Source organism: Cotesia typhae, unplaced genomic scaffold (assembly GCF_013202065.1).
Source record: "Cotesia typhae breed Kobodo isofemale line unplaced genomic scaffold, CoteBio_Ctyphae contig_48, whole genome shotgun sequence".
NCBI lineage: Eukaryota > Metazoa > Arthropoda > Insecta > Hymenoptera > Braconidae > Cotesia > Cotesia typhae.
Window position 1 is genome coordinate 6,536,788 of NW_027423756.1, and position 22,317 is coordinate 6,559,104.

At 33.4% G+C, this 22,317-nt stretch overlaps 1 protein-coding gene across 4 annotated transcripts in view; it reads left to right on the plus strand.

The window, feature by feature from the left end:
• Dac (dachshund family transcription factor) overlaps positions 1 to 22,317 on the plus strand; it is a 202,265-nt gene that overhangs the window by 166,204 nt on the left and 13,744 nt on the right. The window lies entirely within an intron of this gene.

Genomic DNA, 22,317 nt, shown 5'->3' on the forward strand with positions numbered 1-22,317 from the left:
CCATTAATTTAAATGTCTTATATAATATTCTCGCTCTTGATTTTAATTTAAAATTAAAAAAAAAATATTAACTTTTTATACTAAAAGAAAAGAATCATTTTTTAGATTCATGCCTAACTAATGAAAGACAGTACTTAAATTCCAGCTAATTCGATATTAATATTTAACTTATTATCAAATAAAAGTAACGAATAAAATAACGTGATATTTCCATAACAATAAAGACTGAAGACATAATTCCGAGAGTAAGAGAAAGGAGTAAAGGGTGTACCTAAAAACCAAGGATTGTGATGATCAGAACATTGGGTGGAGAATAAGGGTGAAGGTGAGGGTGAGGGTGAGCCTGTTTACTGGCAATAAGGGAAGTATGCATAATAGAAGCCGAGGTAGTACTCGTATCGGGACAATGAAAACAAGAGAAACACCGGTACAACTCCAAGTGTAAGTAGCATGTATCCGAGAACAACCAAACAGTAGTACGACAGTGAGACCTTAAGGGGTTGCTACTTTACGAGGACTCGCTGCAACATTAAGAGGCTCTTAAAATCCTGGCACCCTTTTACCAGTCTCTCGTCTCCGAAGTACGTCAGCAGAAATATCCAATGCATAATTACTCGCACGTCATCCATTATTAATTATTCTTATGCGTCAAAAAATTCGATTTCAAATAAATTTTTCCCCTCCCTCTGCTTTCTATTTCCAAGGAAAGTATTTCCTTGTAATGTACGATGCGTTTGGGCTGACTTGTATGCTCCAGGCGAATTCTTGTCTCCGTGTACTGGAAACTGAGTATTGGCTCCTACATGAAAGCTTTAGTGCCGAGTATAAACGGTCGCAATTCCCGAAATTTCATCAAAATTCTCTGGATCCCTAAATCTGCGACAAAGGTGCCAATGAAATATATGCAAATGTTTAGTGCGCGGATAAAAGAGGGAGAAGGGTAATAATGTAAATAAATATTAATATGCATGCATGTGATGCTGCATTCTCGAGTTTGCGAGCTGGTTAGGTATTTCTTACATGCTTTGTTTATTATAGTTATCTCGGCGTGCATTATTATGAAATACGATTCGAGGGGTAGTCGAGAAGACCTTCTTGCTCTCTCTCTTTCTCTTTCTCTCTTCTTCCTTTAACTTTTCTCTCAATATAACATGTTATCGCTATGTGGTTACTTCAAGCTATTTATGAACTTATAGAAAAAAAATTTTGATTCGAAAGAGTTATTTTTTATAGAAAAATTATTTTTAGCATTGAAAAAAATTTTTTTTAATCTAAGAAAATTATTTTGAAAAGAATCTAACGATAGTAATTATCGATTTTAGTTTTCTTAAATTAATCAGAACTGGATGAATTCAATCAAAAGAAATACTTCTTTATAATAATTCTCAATAAATTCTTTAGAATAATTTTCTTCATCAAAATGTTTTTAATATAAAAACAGATAAACTAACATTAAAAAAATTATTGCATTAACAAATTGTAAGCAATAAAAAATTTAAAAAGATTACTTGAATAAAGTTACTATTAGATCAAGTAAAATTTTGAAGAAAATAATTTTCTCGAATCAAGTATCGACCAGGTATCGATATGCAAAGATTTTTCATGAGAGCAATTAAAAATATTTTTGTCAATTATTATCAAGTTTCATAAAATTTCACTGAATTTGTTTGCGCCATCTATTTTTTAGTGTAGTTTTAGTTTAAGTTTGTACTAACCTCGGGTTATCGTTTGTCCAAGGGAAACAAAATGTAGTAGAACAAGTAAAGGCACAGACGGAAGCAGGATAGAACAAAGCAGTTCGTTTGCCGTCCATCCACCGTCTGAGTGGGAACGATAATGGCTGCTATTAACGAGCCGCGGCGGGTGCCTCGGCACCTGGGCCCAAAATATCACCGCAATTAATGCAATTACAGTTTACAAGTACTCAACTTGTAGCTGTACTTGTAGATGTAGTCATACTCGAGAGTTTCCGAAATTACTAATTCAGATTATGTCCGCAATTTGCGAGCCGACATTTTGCATTTTAAAATTTTCTCAGTATTCCTTCCATTAAAAACTAAAAATTCAACAAGATTATAATTATTGTCATTTTTTCTGCTTCTTACCTAAACTTTTTGCTAAAGTTTAAGTTTGAGTTTATATCAACAGAAGTAAGGGTTAAGTAAGGGTTGAGATGTCTCCTCCCATTATCGATGCGCGGGTGTGTCTGGCAGCAGCGCTCTCGGCGGTTGCGGTCGGCGTAATTACCGAAGGACCCTTAGTTCGCATCGCGCGAAACCGCGAAGGTCTTAGCTCACGGCGTCTTAAGCTCGTCTTAATCCCATCCCCCTACAAATAGATCCAGTATAGATACACTAAACGGTTTTCTCATCCCCATCCCCTTCCACTTCGATAGATGGATTCGATGCTCAGCATCTCCCGGCCATCAGTTCCTCAAACTAGTAGGAATTGCCCGAATGCCGTAATTGCTCGGATCAAGAGAGTTTTCGTCCAGAAACTCATATCCGGCCTACGTCTTCGTCTTCTAAGAATTCTCGAGTACCCTTAAGTTTCTCTTTGATTAAATCCGTCATTATCATCATCATCATCATCACTACTAATAAGTTTTATTGTAATTATCCCATATTTACATATTAACATGTTTGTATTAGCTTGAACTGTACATAAATTTCTATATTTGTGATAGAATTTTTTTTTTTATTTTTAGCAGTAAGTTTAAAATAAGAATCCGTGAAAAAATTTTCTGATAATGACATATGTGGCTTGATATAAAATGACAGGCCTGTAGATACCCTGATATGGTCATGGATGTCAATATGTTATTTTTTTTTTTACCAAATTTAGTATCGAAAATCTTCAACAGGGGACGTATGATTGCTGGATTATCTCCCTACAAAAGATTTTCTAGTTTGACGTAGTAAAGTTTCATCATAAAAATATTTTTTTTTTAACTCTTCTAAGGATCTTTATTTTACATTAATTCTTAGCTTAATCAATTATTACACCAATGTTTTTATTTAATTTTTTTACAGACATTTTTAGACATTTTACAGACATTTTAACTAATAGAAAATTATTTCTTCTTTTTATCTCAGTTCGCTGCTAAAGCTTAGTTATTAGTTTCTGATACAATAATTTTCGATTTCAATAGACGTCGACACTTCAATTGCATCGGCACCCCACCCCTTCTTATATTAACTAACAATGCCGTTGTATATGTATTTATTAAATGAACGGTATTGTAAATTATGATTGGATAAAATGTTGAGTGATTTGCGGATCAACTAAACTGATGACAGTGATATTAACAACAGTCATATCAAGTACAAGCTTGATATAAACGTGGATGCAGCTTTAGGGATCAAGTAATTACTATCGCGCCATCATCATCATCGCGGCTTCAACTGCACGCATTTTGGCATGTGCCGATATTAACATGCCTCCGGTCTATTCATACTCGTGTACAATGTCCATCGGAGTTTATTAGATTGCGACAATCATTCTGATGATTATAACCGAAAACATCATAATCGTTAACGGGAGCCCGTCTATAGCCCAGCTTCAATGATAGTCATCACTATGCTCCATTCCCGGAGTTTATATTGCTGGTGATCAAATCGCAGAGCTATTTCCAGCCCGAAACCCATCCAGAATATGTTCTCTTTCATATTTGATGCTGAAGGTTATCATTTAATGATTTCATTACTCTATTCTACAAACTACGATATAGATAAGTTTAATATAGTTTGACATTGTTTACTAAATATTGAAAAAAATTTGTCTAGCAATCAGAAATGAGATAAAAATTATTTTTCAAACACTTCTTTGAAAATTTTTTTGAATCATAATTCTAAAAATTTCAAAGTCTTCATTATACATAGCTCCCAAAAAATTTTTAATTTTAAAAAAGTGAATCAAATGATTAAAAATATGCACTGAAAGCAAACCAAGAAAAATATTTGATAAAGAATTAAAATTTTACTGCGAGATATTCGGTTTGAATTAAGGTAGTTGTCGTGGTTAAGGCATAGCATCAGAAAATTCTAAATTTTTACATACTTATTATAAGTACATGGTGATACAATTACCCTTAAAATTTGAAGTCGATTGACCACCTATAACCCGAGATAAATTCAATTAAAAATTGGATTGATTACTTACGCTCTCTGCAGTTTTGTACCAGTTTCTTAGTTATAAAAAAAAAATTAGATGACAGAAACTTTAAAAAAAACTGACAGTATTTTTATGTATTTGTTGTGAGTTTAAAAAAAATTTTTTTTAATTTTTGACCGTCCAATTATTTATATACAACGGATCAAAGTAGAAAAATTTATGAAAAAGTATACATAGAGTATATCAGTGCATATAATCCCTAATTTTTTGACAATATTATAGCACGACAACTAGCTTAATTCAAAAAATTCACTCGTATATCATGTAAATAAATTTCGACAAAATAGATAAATATAGAAAAGTCCCAATATTTCACTTAATTTTTTTTTTATCAGTGTAACTTAATAATGAAATTTTCTTAAAACTAAATAAATCGAATCACCGAATAATAATTGTCGTGGTATCATGTGGATGATAATCGTCGGCAGCTACCTGATGATGCGATATCTCGCTACCAGCAGGTCATATATTGTCGTCGAGAATTTAATCACGTTAACGGTGATGCTGGAAACGGATTGGCGGATAGAAGCCAAGTTATGATAGAAGGCGCTGAGTGGAGCATCAAACATTAATCTCGCGAGCGAGTGGTGTGGCAAAATGACGATCGCGATTCCGATGATGATATTTTGGCGCAGCATACATGAATATGCATATGTATGCATACATATGCGAAAATACATATTATAACCCATATATACGGCATCTCGGTGGCGGTGTCATTAGTCGGGTGGCTTCTGCTTAGCATTCTCGGGTGTATTAGTATCCGGAAGCGTTTGTGCGAGACCGAACGCGGCGGATGGTGCAGGAATATCAGTACAGTATGCAGTATGCGGTATTACAGATTATATACTACATAAGCGTGGACAGAGCATAACATAGTGTTGTGTAGAGTGCAGAGATAGCGAGAAGCGAGATGCGTGTGCATGGAGGCGTCTCGTCACCCGCCTTCGCCCCCGGTGACATGGTAATCACAATCACTGTATATTGTGATGGTACAAGTATCCAGTGCGACAGTAGCTCCATTGGCATCAGTATGAGTGTGGATATTCCTACCCGTCAACGTAAATGGCGCATCGATATGCAAAGACCGTGATAATCGATCGACGCATTCCTTGAGACGGAACGATCACGCACGCTTTTAATCCACGCCACGGGGCACAATGTAAGTTGTCAAGTTTATACTCGTATGTGAGTGCACTAAAGAAAAATTCGATAGTTGTTATTATTACAATTTTGTTTTATAAACTTTATCTCAAATGAAAAGTTATAAAAAATAAAAATTGAAATAATTAGTTGACAATTTCAAATTTTACAAAATATCTAATTTTTTGACTTTTTGAGCATTCTCAAAAATTTTCCACAGTTATTGTATTTATTTGCATGGATTCTATTTGAAAAAATCGACTCTTTATTGAATTTCGGTGTTTTGAGAACCCAGAAAATCATTTTGGTTATTTTATAATGTTCATTAGGTTTTCATTTATGAGTTACACCGGTCAACTAATAGAAGAATTTTTTAGCTCTTTGAGCTTTAAAATAGCGAAAAATTATTTTCAGAGTCATCGATTTTTAAAGTTTTTTGTTTGGAAAATATGACAACAGTTTGAAAAATAAAAATTTCCTCAATAAGTACATGGAAAATTTATTTAAAATAACGAAAAATAATTTCTTAAAATTTCCAAAGAAAATAAGAACCAAGAAAAATTAAAACTGATTATAATGATGATAAAAAGAAAAGGATTTAGAATAGCATTGTTATTGAAGACCACAGCGGTGCAATGCGGCAGTTGCATCAACTGGAGATAATTAGATTTGCAGTGCACTCTGAGCGGGATGCAGCAGTCGGTAACTCAGTTATCAGTGGACAGCCTGCGTACAATGGCTATCAGAACGGCATCAAACATAACGCATCAATTAACGTGAACAATAACCGAGCTGCGGGAGAACGGCGACTACCAAATACCGAACGCCAAGCGCTGAGCGCGAGACCCGGGAATCGGGAACCGCCGTAAGGGTGAGCGGTAAGAGAGATAAAGGGTACCAGATATAGTAAAAGGTTCCTATGTTCCTCCTATCCCGGATTCTATTAATTTAATCATTGAATACGTGTGTTGGAAATTGATTCTAACATCCCTCATCCCTCACGCATCCCTGCCTCTTTTCATATTCCATTTACTTTGACACTCCGCCCATCCATCCCCCTCTTCATCCTCTTTCTGACCATAATCTAAATCATAGTCATACTCATAATCACCTCTATCCATAATTATCATTCTAATGACATTGACTGTCCTCTATTAAACGCGGAATAATGTTATAAATGTGTTCAAAAAAATTTTTTTCTATTTTTCAGTGAAATTTTTTTTTGACAAATTATTCGAAAAAAATTTTTTTTGTACACAGAGCCAACATTATTTGTTTATTATTGTACATTTAATATAATAGACATTAATCTCAGAATTTTTAAAAATTCATTCACTGTAATAGAAGTAAAAAATCATTTAAATAAAACAGCAATAAATTCAAAAGTAATCTCAACGTTTTCGACTCCAAATCAGATTCTTCTGATGAAAAAAGTAAATTAGTCGGTTAGAAAGAAGCCGAAGTGAAACAGTAGCTGTTGTCGATAACGATTGGCGGGTTGGGGTGCGTATGGGGCATCCAATTAATTTTCCCGTTTATAAATGTGGCGAAGTCTGTATGCAACTGCATCATAAAGCCTTTATCTTATGCTCGGGGGCAAAGAAGAGGCCGCGTACAAACGGAAGCTCGGTACAATAAATTCTGAAATTCAATTCGCTCGCGCTTGACTCACTCGCCGACACGCCGCAGCTGCCGTTCAACACGTCCAATCTCTTTTTATTTTATTTACATTTTTCTTTTTATTATTTATATTTATATTAGCTGGTTTGGCTTTCACTCACATGCTACTTGAACTTGTTGTTCGCAAGCCGAGCGGCAAGGTCGCGGATATATTTGCAAACTTCATTTTTTCTAATATTATCCTTTGTAACATTTCGCTTTGTTCCAGCTTTTGGCTTTGCACTCCCTCCATTATCCACTCTTCACCCTTCACCTCTCCCTCTTTTTATTATTTAACGCTGACTTATGCTCGTAAAGAGTTCACTAGCTGAATAAAAAGCTCGTATAATCTGTCATTTTTGTATATTACACACTAAAAATTCACTTTTTATCTTTAGCTGTTATGTTATGTAGAAAAATTCATTCCGCAGAATGGACCTCTTCTCATATGCTAATTTATTGTATACTTAAATTTATTTTCTACAAATGAATTAACCTTTTGTTCAATATTCTTTCTATTTTTTTAATCCTATACTTTCTTTACAGTTTAATAATAAACAGATTTTATTCAATACCAATTTCACTTTGATTTAAACTTTTTTTTTACCGTTTACGGATTTCTAGATTTTCAATTTGTTACACCTAATTATTACGTAAGGATTAATCAAATACTAATTTAATTAAAGAGAATTAAATTTAACTAAATTAAATTTTGAATCGAGAACATTATTCTTAGGAATTTCTTTGTTTTTCGTGAAAAAAATTATTGAACAAAATTTACACTGGAAAAAAACTGATTGATTTAAAAGAAATGTTATTAATTCAAGAGAATTGTTTTGGAGAGAACTGATTGTCTTGATTCAAAAATTTATTCTCTTGAAAATCATTTTTTGGGCTTGAGAAATTTTTAATTTCTTATCAAGAGTATTTTTACAATACTTGTCTTTGTTACCATAGAATTATTCATCGAAATATAAAATTTTCAAAAATTAACAATAACATCATTCTCTTTTAAGAATTTGATATTCTTGATGCAAAAACAAGTTTCTTTTTTTTATCCTATATTTTTATTTTCTTGATTCACAGAAAAATTTATTAAATTAATTTAAACTGAATTTTTCATAACAAGGGCGAGTAACGGCTAGTAAAAAATATACAAAACTCTGATTTCCTTCTTTTAAAAAAATTTAAATAAATTCTTTAGAATAACTTTCTTAGTTAACAATGTTTCTTCTTGTTTTTAGCTAAGTTAATTTATTTATCAGTGTAAAAGTAGACAAATTATCAAACATTCTTTATACCTACACAGTTTAAAATCAATTTATCAATAGACCAATTAAAAAAAAAATTATTACATTATATTAAATTGTAATTACTAAAAGAGCAAAAAAACAAGACTTGGATAAAGTTACTAATAAATCAAGCGAAAAAAGGAAAGAAAAAAGACAAAATTGTGGTAGAATATTTCAAGCCAATTAATAACTGATCGATGACAAAGTACCGTAGACTTATATTTGTGTTTAGCCCGGAGCTTTGAAATCGTTTCCGTGATAATCCTTTGGATATTCGAGCTCCCAATAGAAGTAAAGACTGCGTCGGAGTATTCAGTTCATGAAGGTGCAGTCTGCAAATCCAGCCTCAGGCATCCCGGGTCGAGGGCATCGTCCATCTTTCGAGTAGTTCCGATGCTTTGCCGCTTAAACGAAGTACAGTCTCCGCTTACCTATCGAACACGCCCAACCTCACAAAGTCCCGATGACAACGACGGGATTTCTCGGTATTTGCTCTAGCCAGCTGCCCTCCTAGCAAAATACCCTGTAATTAAACTCCAGTATGCTCAGTCGACTTCAATGCAAGATAACACAAGACCGAGAGTACTTTTCTGTGCACTTAAAGTCTCGAGCGCAACTTAGGAACTCTTGACCTCCATCATTAAAACTTACATTTTATATCTACTAATATTATATTATATCTAATATATTTATCTTAAGCTGTTAGAAAAAAATCTAAAAGCAATTCAAAGATTTTTTATTACAGCTATGATTTCTTAAAAATGAAAACAATTTATTTCAACACCAATCACATTCTATATAAATGAATTCATTTTTTTTTTTTCAAATTTAATATTTAATATTTCTTATCAAAAATTTCGATAAAAAACCTAATTTAAATATTTGTTTATTCATTCTAAGCTTAATGAAAAGGATTATATCCTTATGGCCGTCAATAACGATATTTTTACAAAGTACATAGCACCTAGTTAAATAAAAAACATTAATATTTATTCAATATATTAACGTTGTCTTAAAATTGCTTTTCAAATCTATTAATTAAGAAATACAAAATTAAAAAAAAATCATTTTTATTTTAAAACTTAAATAATTTAAATAAAACTCTCATGTAGGGAGATAATTTAACGATCATGCGAAATCTGTCGGAGAATTTTAATATTACAGTTGATATTTATAATCAATTCGTATCAGGCTCTATTAAAATTTATATATGAACAAACAAGATCATGTCAGAAAATTTTTTCTCAAGTACAATAATGACATTTCATTGTCAACAAATGACTAAATAAAATGTACGACATTTTAGTTGAATAATGATCAAACAATATCAGAAAATATTTATTAAACATAAATTTCAATCAAGAGTCTGTTAACGTGAATTAAATTCTCTTTGAAACGTCTTAGTCTTGAGACAGTGGAATTAAAGGGGTAGCTAGTCTGTAGCCGAGGAAGCCACGGTAATTGTCAGCAAATATTAATAACGGCGGAAGACTAAACTGGTGGAAGTGGAGGTTTCACGCGGGAGTGAGAGAAATATTCAAAGAGTCGGAAGTGATTGTGATAGAGGGTGAAACCCGCGGTGCCTTTAAGAGCAAATGTATAATGGGTGAACGATTTCGCGGCGATCACCAGACAACCGAGAGACTGGTGCCTGGTGCCGAGTGAAGGGACATACCAGTTTCCGCGGGGGTTCAACGGAGACATCCCTTTCCCCAGCCGAATTTCGAACGGGGAAAGGGGTAACAGCGAGAGGCAGTCGCTTAGATTCGCCGATGGTGATTGAAATTTGGAAACTTGCTTTGACACAATTACACAACGGTCGTTCTGCTTGACGGAGATGTATCCCAGCTTGTCGTGTATTTTCTAACCCCTTCAATCTCTCTCCACTCTCTCCTTCTCTCTCTTGCTGATTCTGTCGCTCGGTTGTCACCGTCCTTAAAAGACAACACAGCACAACAGAATAGAACAGAACAGAACAGTGGATGTGTATGTATGGAAGCACAGAGAGGAACCATGTACCAAAATCGCCATGTACCTTTCGCTTCACAATTATTGGGTATCGAGACTAGTCACTGCAGTGGAAGCTACACGCTACACGGACTCGATCAACCCAAAATATCGGCCTGTCTCTCCAAACTCCAAACAAAACATTCCCCAAAAAATTCAGTCTGTTTTACAGATCCCTCGCTTTAAGCCCCGAGCTTTTAAATAAAACTTTACCGTCACACATGACGGTCAAACAAAAGTTACTACCTTGTCGGTGTCTCGTGAAAACACAGGCTACAGAAATTTTTATTGTGATTAGATATGCACTCAGATAAAAGTTTTTTTGATTCGGGAGAAAATATTTTGGGCTAAGAAATTTTTTGGAGTTAATCAGACTCAAAAAAAATACTTGATTTTAGAAGAATATTCTTTTATAAATTTAACTTTTGTGATGATTCAGGGCAAATTAATTTTAAAAATTCCCGAATCAAAGTGAGAAAATAAAGCATACTGTAGTGATAAAAAAATTGAGTTAATTTCACAAAAAAAAATCTCAAACCATAAAATTATTTTAAACAATTTATTTAGAATTATTATAGAGGAAAATTACAAAGTTTCAATTTATTTTTTATTTAGTATTTAAATCAATTCACAAAATATAAATAAAAAAAAACAATTTTAAGTAGTCACGTGGATTAAACGCTGAACAAAAATTACTTGATTCAAGAAAAATATTCTTTTCAAATTTTGACTTTTATTGTGGAATATTTAGTTTGAATTAATTCTAAAAAATTACGAATCAAATCAAGAGAATAGAAAAAGTAATTGATAAAATAATTTATTAGTTTATAATTTCTTACGATCAATTACTTTTCTCTCGAATCAAGTCGAATCAACAGAATGTTAAGTTTAAAAAAAATTTAAGACACGGCTTGCATAACTTAAAAACCCTAAAAACACTTGAAAAATTCTCTCAGTAGAGCGCATGCAAAAAAATCTGTGAGAATGAAAATATGATTGTCAGTAACCGAGAAGCCTTAGAGAAAGTTGGTACATATAAGAAACCTTTTCAGCTGCTCAACGACTATTCACCGGACTTATTCATCACTGATTCCTTTGTGCATTATTCAATATTAAATATTAAATATTAATATCAAGTCCTAGTCGTGCCTTGTACCTATACTTGTGAATTATCATTTGGACGTCCGCCCGAGATCTCGATTTTGCCGGACGATGGACGATTAGGAGGCTTCTCTTATTTCTGGCCCAAGCCATCTGCGCTATTTTGCCAAAATTCACAAACAGAGGTGAGGTTTTGCGGTAAGATGATATCGAGGGTCAGACTTCATCTTCCATCTTCCACCTGTCAGTATCAAATAAAAATTCATGAATTTGAAACCTATTTTTGCAAATTCCTCATCGATGTTCACCCCAAATTTATCACCTTCAATTTTTTATTATGCAGCAATTAAAAAAAAAATTTTATATAGTATAGAGTGTATGAAAAAAAAAAAAAAAAAAAAATTAACTTGATTAAAAAAAAAATTTTGTTTTAAAAAATGATTTTTTTGATTTAAAATTTTTTTTCGGACCAAGTTAATTTTTCTTTAATGTACAATTCATAAAAGAAATTCCAAGAGGAATTAAAAAGAAACACAAATCAAAGAGATAACTCGGGGCGGTGTCGTTTGAATCAGTAGATCTTGGAACTTTACTTCCTGGAGGTACAATTCGGGCAGTTAATAGCGGTCTTTCATATGGGAATGAAGTGAAACCGTTTGAACTCGGAATAAATGAGAGTGCAAAGCTAAATATTGGAACCACGAGAAAGACAAAGCTGGAAGTAGAGTCGTAGAGTTGTAATTAGTTGGGAAGGTGGTGCAGTTTAAATTCTCTTTGCTGGATCTTTAATACCGCAATCTCGGGGCGTGATAAAATGCGGTGCAAATGTGACGAGTTGAAATAAAAGGGAATGCGAAAGTAACTAACTCGTAACCACAATGAGACACACGGGCTATTACTTTGTATAAACAGACTAGACCCTTTTTTATTTCCTTCACCGAGTGTCTGGTTCAACATTCTTTGCTGCTCCAGCTTTTCCACATCTATGTCTGCGATTAAACATCATTTCTCTTTTCACAACTCACCATTTATTTAGTTCTTCTCCTTTTTCTTTAGCGAAAGACCGGGATGAATTTCTTTCATCCATGTCTTTCATTTATTCCCCGCAAATGTGCAACTCTACGGACAAATATTTCCCAAAGAAATTCATTCTTTTTTTGATAAAAATCTAACGAGGAGAAAAAAAAATGTCTTTGCATATTCTAGGATTAAAAGGCAAACAGTTGGCCCGAGAATCTACTCGAGGTCATGCCGGGGGAGCTTTTTAGTAGTACAGTAGGCAGTAGCAGTAGACATCCTTCCTTTTCCTTTTTTTGTCCTTACATAATAATATAATAGTTTAGTTGTTGAAAGGAAATTTATGGGAATTAATATTGGCTCTAGGGGAGGTGAACCAGTAGCCTCGGGGACCCGCCCGCGGAATGCGACTTTCCACCATCTACATATATGGGAAGGGAACTTTAAGAATTTAATTCGTAACCTAAGCTCATATTCTTCAACTTTGCTTTAGACTCCTCATCTACGTTCTTTACATTTCCTCTGTAATATTTCTATAGTATACCTATACTTGTACTTACACATTATCAACTCATAAGTTGTGTATAATATTCTATGTAGAAGTTACTCTTCAGTATTCCACTCACTTACTTTTTTCTTGACTCAGACTTGTGTACACTCTTGGCAATTTCAATTTCCCTTTGTGCGTACTTATATACACTTCCTGCTTATCAAATAAGTGACACGGCTATTCGATAAAGATAATCAAAAATTTATCCTCTACTTTATGTTCATAGAAATTTTACTTTATCAATTGTGGATTTGGGAAAAAGTATTTAGTCAAAATTCAATAAAATTATTACCAAAATTTGCTTTGCATTACATAAAAAAATAAAAAATAAAAATTATTCTTTATTTAAAAGGTTTCTAACATTGTCAAAAATAATTTTTAATATTTACATTAGGAATTAAAAAAAAAATCGTTTGATTGAAGTCATTTACGCCATAGATGCTATTGAAAATAATTAAAAAAAAATTAAAAACATTTAGTACATGTTCTTCTCAATTGACATAATTTAAGTTTTCTCAATTACATGCCTACATCCTTCAAAATGATTGATGACAAAAAATACATAAATATGTCGATTTTTACTCACTTCAAACGTTTAACAATAAACCCACCAACATTTATTAAAATAAATAAGGTGAAAAAATCACCATGAACCATAAGACGACATCCCGAGAGAATAATGACACTTTTTCTTGCCATGGCCTAACAGCCAGTGCAGGGTCCTGACACATAAACGAAACGTGATAAACACCCCACTGATCTTGCCCTTATTTTATTTCCAGCACTTTTCTGTCAACGACTTACACATTTTTTATTTACGTACATAAAAAAAGCCGAGAAAATGAAATATCACGGATGCATACACCTTATCACCATTAAATCTCCCGCAGTCCATCAGAAAAACACTGGGGGGCAGTTCTCCATCCAGAAATCTCTTAACAGAATAAATACATTATCCTAAGCCTCCATTTATACTGAACTTTTTTGCCTAAAATAATAAAAAACATTAACTAAAAAAAAGTAAATTATTTCATTGATACCCCAAAAGAATTTTCCTGTGTCTTTTTTTTTGTGTTTGCAATCCGAGGCAATAACGTTTATAGGGCTGTAATACACCGATATTGTTGATATTACCTTCTCCTTCTCCTCCTCTTTTTTCTTTCGTTTAGGTCCAGAAAGAGGAAGAATATAAAAGGGGAGGATTAAATGCCGAGTAGATTGCAAACAGAATTGGGGAAGTAAAAGAGTACTGACCGAATAAAATAAATTGCTCTCGGCATTAATACTCACTAGTAATGTGTGACGATGATAATATATAATAATAATAATAAAAATAGCAACTCTAGACGTTGATCGGCCGTGAGTTTAAAACCCTGTTTATATCGATGGTTATCTTCCATATATAATACTCGGAGCAGTAATCGTAGCCTAAAACTTGATGGAATAAAATAGGGACGGCTGCTAATGCCGGGTTATTTTTTTAATGGCCCGGGAACAAAATAACGAGAATCTGGAAAAAAAATAACAAATTGCTATCGATATTATTCATCCCTTTATTTTTATTTCTCCTCACACCAATATAAAAACCTGGATCGCTAAAACAAATCGACGTTACACCTCCCCGCAAACTTTTATTTTCGCCAGGCAAGTTATTCCTGAAAAAATATTTCATTATGATATAAATATTTGTCAATTACGGCGATTGATTCCTCAGTGAAGGCACGCCAAAAATTTTATACCCTTGGAATTTAAACTCGTGGGGTCGCCGGTTCCGAATTTTATTCGCGGACAGATTAATGCCGTTTCGTACCAATTTATATCTATATCTGTATTTGTATGAAAAAACATAGTTCCCCTTTTTGTTCGGTGGGCAAAGTTCCTGTTCATAGCTACCCTGACGAAACATTTCATCAATCTATGACCAAGCATATAATCCCGATATCTATTGGTTTTCGGCCAATAAAACACGCGTTTTCTATGCTCTGTATATATTTATATATACATCATACACTGTAGAGCTCTGTTGTATTCCCAGGGCTCTGTCGCTGCTTTGTGCTGATAAAGCACCGAAAAACAGGAGATAAAAGGTCCCTAGTTTTTATTACAACTATTTATTCCTATTACTGATCGTAAAAGTTATCAAAGGCTCAGCAATTAAGCCCTTTCCTTGAAAATTTTATTTTTTTAATTTCTTCGTTATTTTTCTTTGGTTCCTTACTATCAACTTGCAGTCACTATTAAATAAAACTCTTGAGAATTCAAAATTATAATTAAATGGCTAAATTATCTATCCAAAATTCAAAGTTGAAGATTTTTTTGTGAAGCCTTCATTTTGTTAAAAATAGATATCTTTATTATTAATTCGATTAATCACTAGATGATATCTTATATAAAAGGAATTTTTTTTTTAATTTTGATAATTCAAACTGAAGATATCATGCTCACTGTAAGATACCTTTTTTTAGAGGACCCTCCAAAGATCAATAAGGGTTAGAAAAAGCATTATTTGTAAAAAAAAAAAATAAACTTATTAATTAAGTTTAAAGACTTAACTACATAAATATAAATGTCATATTAATTATTTAAATAGCTTTTTAAAAAAGAACTACTGAAAAATCATTTCTTTTTGGCCTTCTAAGAGCATATAACCCTTCAAAAAACTTTAAGGACAAAAATAAAAGATTGCATATCTGCAAATAAGCACTGCAAGGACATAACAGTCACGTTATAAATTCTAACTTACAACTTATAACTATTCATATATGGTGACTGGACGACGTGGGGAGTCCAGTCTCTGGCAGTGTAGAGCTGAGGGTTTCTGACCGAGCGCACAGCGGTAGCTGATGTATTTTGACGTGCCCGATGGGAGAGACCTTTTCGCGTTGACTGCATTATCTAATGGAGCACCCACTGGCCCCTTCTCCTTCTTCGTCTTGAGCATTCTCAATGCCAGTTACTTCTTAATAGGCGAGTGGAGATTTAGCAACTAACCGCGAATTTTTTTCCAGAGTCATTGGTCACCGATTCGAATAATCAGGAGTGACTTAATTGTTGGGCACGGGGGTGGACAAGTCTTTGCTCTTGCTGGCAAGTAACCCGGTGGTCTCGGCATTTAGACTCCGCTGATACGTTACTTTATATACACCCAAGTGCAGTCAATTTGTCCGCAGGGTCAAAGTTTTATTGTGGTCAACAGGATGCCAAGTAAAAGTAGTCAAGGGAAATAATTATCGAGGGTTTTTTTATTATCCCATTTTAAATAGCAAATTTATTTAATTTGATTTTTAAATTATTACGGATCAAAAAGCTCGTGAAAAATTTTTTAATTGTCAATTCTTATATCAGACCTAATATGGTTTAATGAGGATAGATTTGGTCATATCAGATTATTCAGGAAAATACAAAGTTACTTATTTTAATTTATAATTTATACATATTTTTTAGACAATATCAACGTCAATTATTATGCTGTATAAAATTAAAGTTGCATGTTTTTATAGTTAATTCAATCAAAAACTAATGACAGATAAGCTCTTGAGAATAATGAAAAAAAAAAAAATTTATTTTTTTTTAATTCACGATTAAATCACTTCTATATGACTGTTATAAATTTAAATGTTTCACGGATATTTGGAAAATAGCTGTCAATTCAATTAAACCATTGTTTATTTGCGACGTTTCGTCACTAATTTATTATGACTTTATCAAGCTCTAGAAAATTAATTACAAATAAATATACTATTACAGTGAAAATAAATAAATAAAATTATAATTAATAAATATAGACATGTTTACTAATTATTGTTTAGATTTCCGTGAGACATCTTAATTTTTTTTTTAAATATTATTTGCCCATATCTAACTTGACCAATTTTCATATCAAGCTATACATAAACACATCAGGACGTATTAAAAATTATAAATAGACAATTTTTTGACGAGAGATTATTATCATATCACAAAAAAAATCTATTTAATTCAGAAGAATAAAAAAAATTTGTATTTCCCTCAGCTGTGACTAAAAAGGCATTACAGAACAAGAAAAGTTTATTTGGTATTTTGTCGATATCAGTTTATCTTGGGACAACTTTTCACCCTTAAAGTGTTGCCTCAATAGCCCTCGATATATTTCCTCCCTGCTCTCGACGTCTCCATATGTAGATGTGAATATAAAAGTAGAGGTTGAACCTTGGGATTCGGTTTGTGAGTGGAAGCATCCTCGAGAGGGTCAGCCGTATCCGCTTGATGCCAAACTGGCTTTCCCTTTCCGTTCCCAGTCCCATTTTATTTCAGTGACACACATATCATCATGGATATTGTATGATAAAGCCTCCTTGATATTGGATGTAAACTCTAAAAAGCTCTCGAGTGCTCTTCGTCCGTGAGATATCGAGATTCCATTTCATTGTTTTATTTCTATTCACGACCACACATGCACACCCGGTGTACCAGGCAAAGATGGTTAAATTTTTTATCTATCACATATCGCTGTTGTTCCCACTCTATCATTTTGATCTGCATTATCCCCGTAAAATTATATGAAAATATTTACTGGTCCTTGCACGTCATCCGAGACAACGACGCAGGGTCTAGTTACCTGTACCCGGTTATCTCCAGTGTACCCGAAACGTAATAGCTGTTAATCCGGGTTAAGTTTCGTACACAGACACTTTCTCCAGAAATTGCTCAGTACGTTTGCACACTCGGATTTTTATAATAATCAATACAAAAATAAATTTACTTTTCAAAAGGTTACACTCACTCACACTGAGAAAAATAAACTGTCATACATTCAGATTCTTGTTAATTTTTAATGTTTTAAATAGTCTGTCTTCTAACCCTTGTTGATGATCTTTGGTGTGTCGTCTAAAAAAAAGTATCCTGCAGTGATCACAATATCTTCAGATTGAATTATCAAAGTTCAAAAATTCAAAAAAAAATCCTTCCATATAAGATATTATTAAGTAATTAATCGAAGAAATAATGAAAATATCTAATAAAAATTTTTTGGAATTATTAATCCTCTGATCAATTATACTGAAAAGTAAGAAGTATGACTAATCGGTTCAGCCGTTTTTGATAAATCTTGCTCGCTGGCTATAAAACACAATTTTAAGTTCACAAATATAAGTATAAGTTTTAAAATACTTGTTCAATTAACATAAAATTTTCTGTGTCTATATACTTAAATAGAAGTACATAACAAAAATGTAATTAAAAAAAATCAGCTTTATAAAAATCTTACGTTAGCTTAACCACTTTTCAAGCATTCAGTAACAAAAAAAGCCCTTGAACCAAAAAAATTATTTAAAAAAGTTTCACTTGAATAAAGAACAAATTTTTGACTAAAAAAATTATTATTGTTAAAAAACAGGTTATTTTTTCAAATACTATCCTCATATGTTGAAAATAGTGGTAATCTCAGAATTTATTAAATACTATCATTATATGCAAATGCGGGTAGAATTTGGTGTTGGTTCTGGCCGTAGTCTGGCGAACAATCACAGTTCGTCTAGATGAGTGATAAAGACAGCGATACTGAATCCAATCATGCCACGTACTACGTAATGTTACGGACTAATATTACGTAGGTGGGTGGGGTGGATGTACACGTCTTATATACCAAGTCCTACCCGTGGTCTTGTCTATTCAATCCATGTTATGTATAGCGTAGTAATATCTATAGCTATATAGGTATTGGTTTGGTAGTGGCTTATTCACCCGCAGATATAACGATATCCAAATCCACCCTCTTGGTAGAAGTACCTTCTCAGTACACTAGCGAAACAGCAATATGATTTACATTTTAAGGCTATATTGACCATTTCCGGCACCTGGAGCAGGGTAGCTCTGGCTACTTTCTTACCTAAATGACCAGGTTCTTCCGGAAGATCAAAATGAAAATCAAAATTAAAATAACTTAGCAATATAATACTCCCAAGATTAGATTAGATTTTATCCAATCCAATAATTTCCTTCTTCTTTCGTCGCTCTTCCTAGTATAGAGCAAAGCAAAAAGAAGAACTAAATAACCAATTACCCGAAGTGGGTAGTAACATAAATACAATTTTTAATTTTGATCTGGAGCGATACGAGGGTAATTAGAATTCATAACCGGGGGTCCTTCAATATACTGATGGGTTGAGGCTGAGGCTGAGGGAAACCCTTGCTCTGCTCTGCGACCATCAGAGGAGCACTTGGACACCCACTTGAGAATCCGGGCGGGATCTTCAAGACGTCATCGCGATGTGGGGAGGAAACGGACAGCATCTGCGACGTGTTTCTATCCGTCCCTTGCTGGATCTACAATATTCATACAAAGTTGTACTGTCTGCTGAATAATATTACACTTAACCCGTACCACTCGGATGATTATAGTCGGAGAGCACGTCGATAGTAGTTAGAGCGTGCATCCTGTGTGAATGCTAATTCCTTGCCAGTCAGTTCTTGATTCTAGATTCTAGATTCTGTTGGAGATCACTCTTATACCTTTGCTCTATTTTGGTGATGATGATGATATTTGTCGGTTTTCAGTATCTAAAATTTTTAGTTTAGTCAATTTGTGATCGGGCAAATTTATTTTAAAGAAATTTTTGGAGACTAAAATGCAAAATACAAAATTTTTTCTCAAAAAATCAAATTAATTTTTTTATCAATACACAAACTTAGGAATTAAAACATTTCTTAAACTTTGATATTTCACCACAATATTTTAAAAATTCTTACATGTTAATGTTCTTAGATTACTTATTTGTTCAAAAAAATTCTAAACATCATTGATTTTAGTTTCATCAATTTTTTTATTTTTGTCAACAGTATTTAACAAAATTCCGTTAATCATATAAATATTTCTATATTGAAAATTAAATTCTAATCAAATGTCCCTCAATTTTTTTTTATCTTCTCCAATTCTATTACATTTATATAAATTCAAAAATAAATACTTAACATCCTAAAAAATTACATAGAAATTTTAAATATCAAATCATTAAATATTAATTAATAAAACAGAGATAAATACAAAAAAGTAAAATCATTTTAATGAAGCATTGAAATATTCCCCAACAAATCCCCTGGCATCTCCCAGCAAATATAAACATAAACATAAACATAAGTTTCTCCTGTTGTGGTTCTACAAACCAATGCAACAACCTCAATCCCTTTCTCTGTTGCTCTTTCCGTGTATCAGTCTTTCTGTTCTTTCTGTTTGGCTCTTTCCCTCAGTTTGAGGAATCGCCGTTTTAGTTGAGACTCTCGGTCTTTCGTATTCGCGTGTTGTGCCCATATCCTTAGTATGCAATGTATGCAGCAGTCGGTTGTTACCGAAGGAGTGGTTTTGCCAGCCGGCCAATGGCGAGTGCTCCGACTAATTCTAGGGTGCCGCCGCCTCGCCATCTTTGCATCATAATGTGGCAGTGCTGTTCTGTGTTCTGCGTTCGCGGTTCCTCAGCATGCCCACTTCGCTCCTCACTCCTTTTTCCTCTTCCTCTCAACTCACTCTCTCTTTCTCTTTCTCTCTACGTTTTTGCTCACGTGCACAACAAATGCACCCGAGTCCCACGAGGAATCGTCACGGCGAACCAACACTAACCTACACCATCACGTACCGGCTAAAAAACCTGGAAAATATTTCTTAATATAATTGTAATGATACAAACTGGTGGAAAAAGAAAAAAGATAAGCAGGATTGATGAAAAGAGAAAATACAGTATGTAAAAACGATCTAGAGTTAAGAAGAAAGAGAAATGTTGAGATGTTGATTGCTGGGATTACGTTGGAAACAACCAAGAGTGAGATCGAGAGTGGGACGGCCATGGTGGCGAACTCCGTAAGAGAAGAAGGGGTTGTCTGCGCCTTGTCTGCCAAGAATCAATCACGTGACAGTGGCTCCCAACCATCAGCATGATCTAACTGTAAACAATGGAATGCTATACAATCCCTTGGTCTATCTTATCTCTTCTGTCTTGTTGTCTGATGAGTTTCAACATAGAAATAGAAGTAGAAGATGAAGTTGAGATATAAGGAAACTAGAGTGAGCATATGGGCAAGTAAACAAAAGAAAAAGAGAGAGAGAGAGAGAGAGGTTTACGCCCAGAGGGACGTGGCACCTACGCTTGAATCAGCTTCTCCTGTCAGATGCTACGGACTCGCACGTGAACGCGATCGGCTACCGTCGCTTCCTTAATTCTAAAGAAATTTATTAGTAAAAATTTGATATTTAAAGGGGGTTTAAATTCATTCGTAAAATTGCTATTCTGTATTATTAATATATTTATAAGGAATTGAAATTATTGTCCTGATCCATAACATTGAATTATTACAGGAATATTGGAAATTTAGACAGAAAAATTATAAAATATTCGTAAGTTCTGTAGAAAAAAATTCTGATATCACCATATATAGGCTGTATGTGATAAAAAAAAATAATTTTTTCAATTAAAAATTTTTCTAAAAATACGTAAGTCCATTAACATTATTTTTGGAAGAAAAAGTGATATGGTAATTAATTAAATTAAAAACGAATCTCAGAAAAGCTCCTTACAAAATTTAAAAAAAAAGAAATTTATTTTTGAAGTTTGTATGTTGAACTTAAATTTCTTGTAAGAAGATTTAGCTGTCATACGCCATCTGTCGGAGATTTTAAGCATTATTTTTGATAAAAATAAAGTGTAGACCAACATAATACCATGTTAGACCTGATATGAGCATGTCAAAATGTATAAAAAATTATTTTTTCGTTTATTATTATTACGAAATAATAGTAAAAATAGTTTCAATTTTTACTTTTTCTATTCAAGTTTTCAATATTTGCATAATAGTTTTAAAAAACTTATTTAATTTTTAAACAAAGCAAAATCATCGCGACACAAAATAATTGAAATTTTCAAATAAAAAATCTGTACAGCAAATACCTTTATTGTTTTGAACAAAACTCGATCATTTGTCAGGTCAGGAGTGCAAAAAAAGGCTTGAGACTGTAAGACTGTAAGGACAAAGGCTGGCCACGGTAGATCAGAGTGATGGAAAATAATTAAGGCCAAGGGAGAGCTCAAAGGAGCCGCCGGACTCTGATCAGATCGATCGCGTATGAAGGATGCATATCATCGGGCAACTGGATCCTTATTCTGGGCCCAGTCTCTCGGATTGTCTTCTTGTGCGGTCAAGTAATATGAGCACATGCGTGAACTCGGGTTATACATGTGCTATTGACGAGTATCTTGTGACTCTGAGCAGATCAGAATTGCTGCTGGTTCTTGTGTTGTGCTTGTGTTGGTACCTCTGATACAAGACCAATACAACCAGAGCAGACCAGAGCAAAGCAGAGTAGAGTGAAACGACGGACAATGCATTGATCATATGTCGGCTATTGTTCTG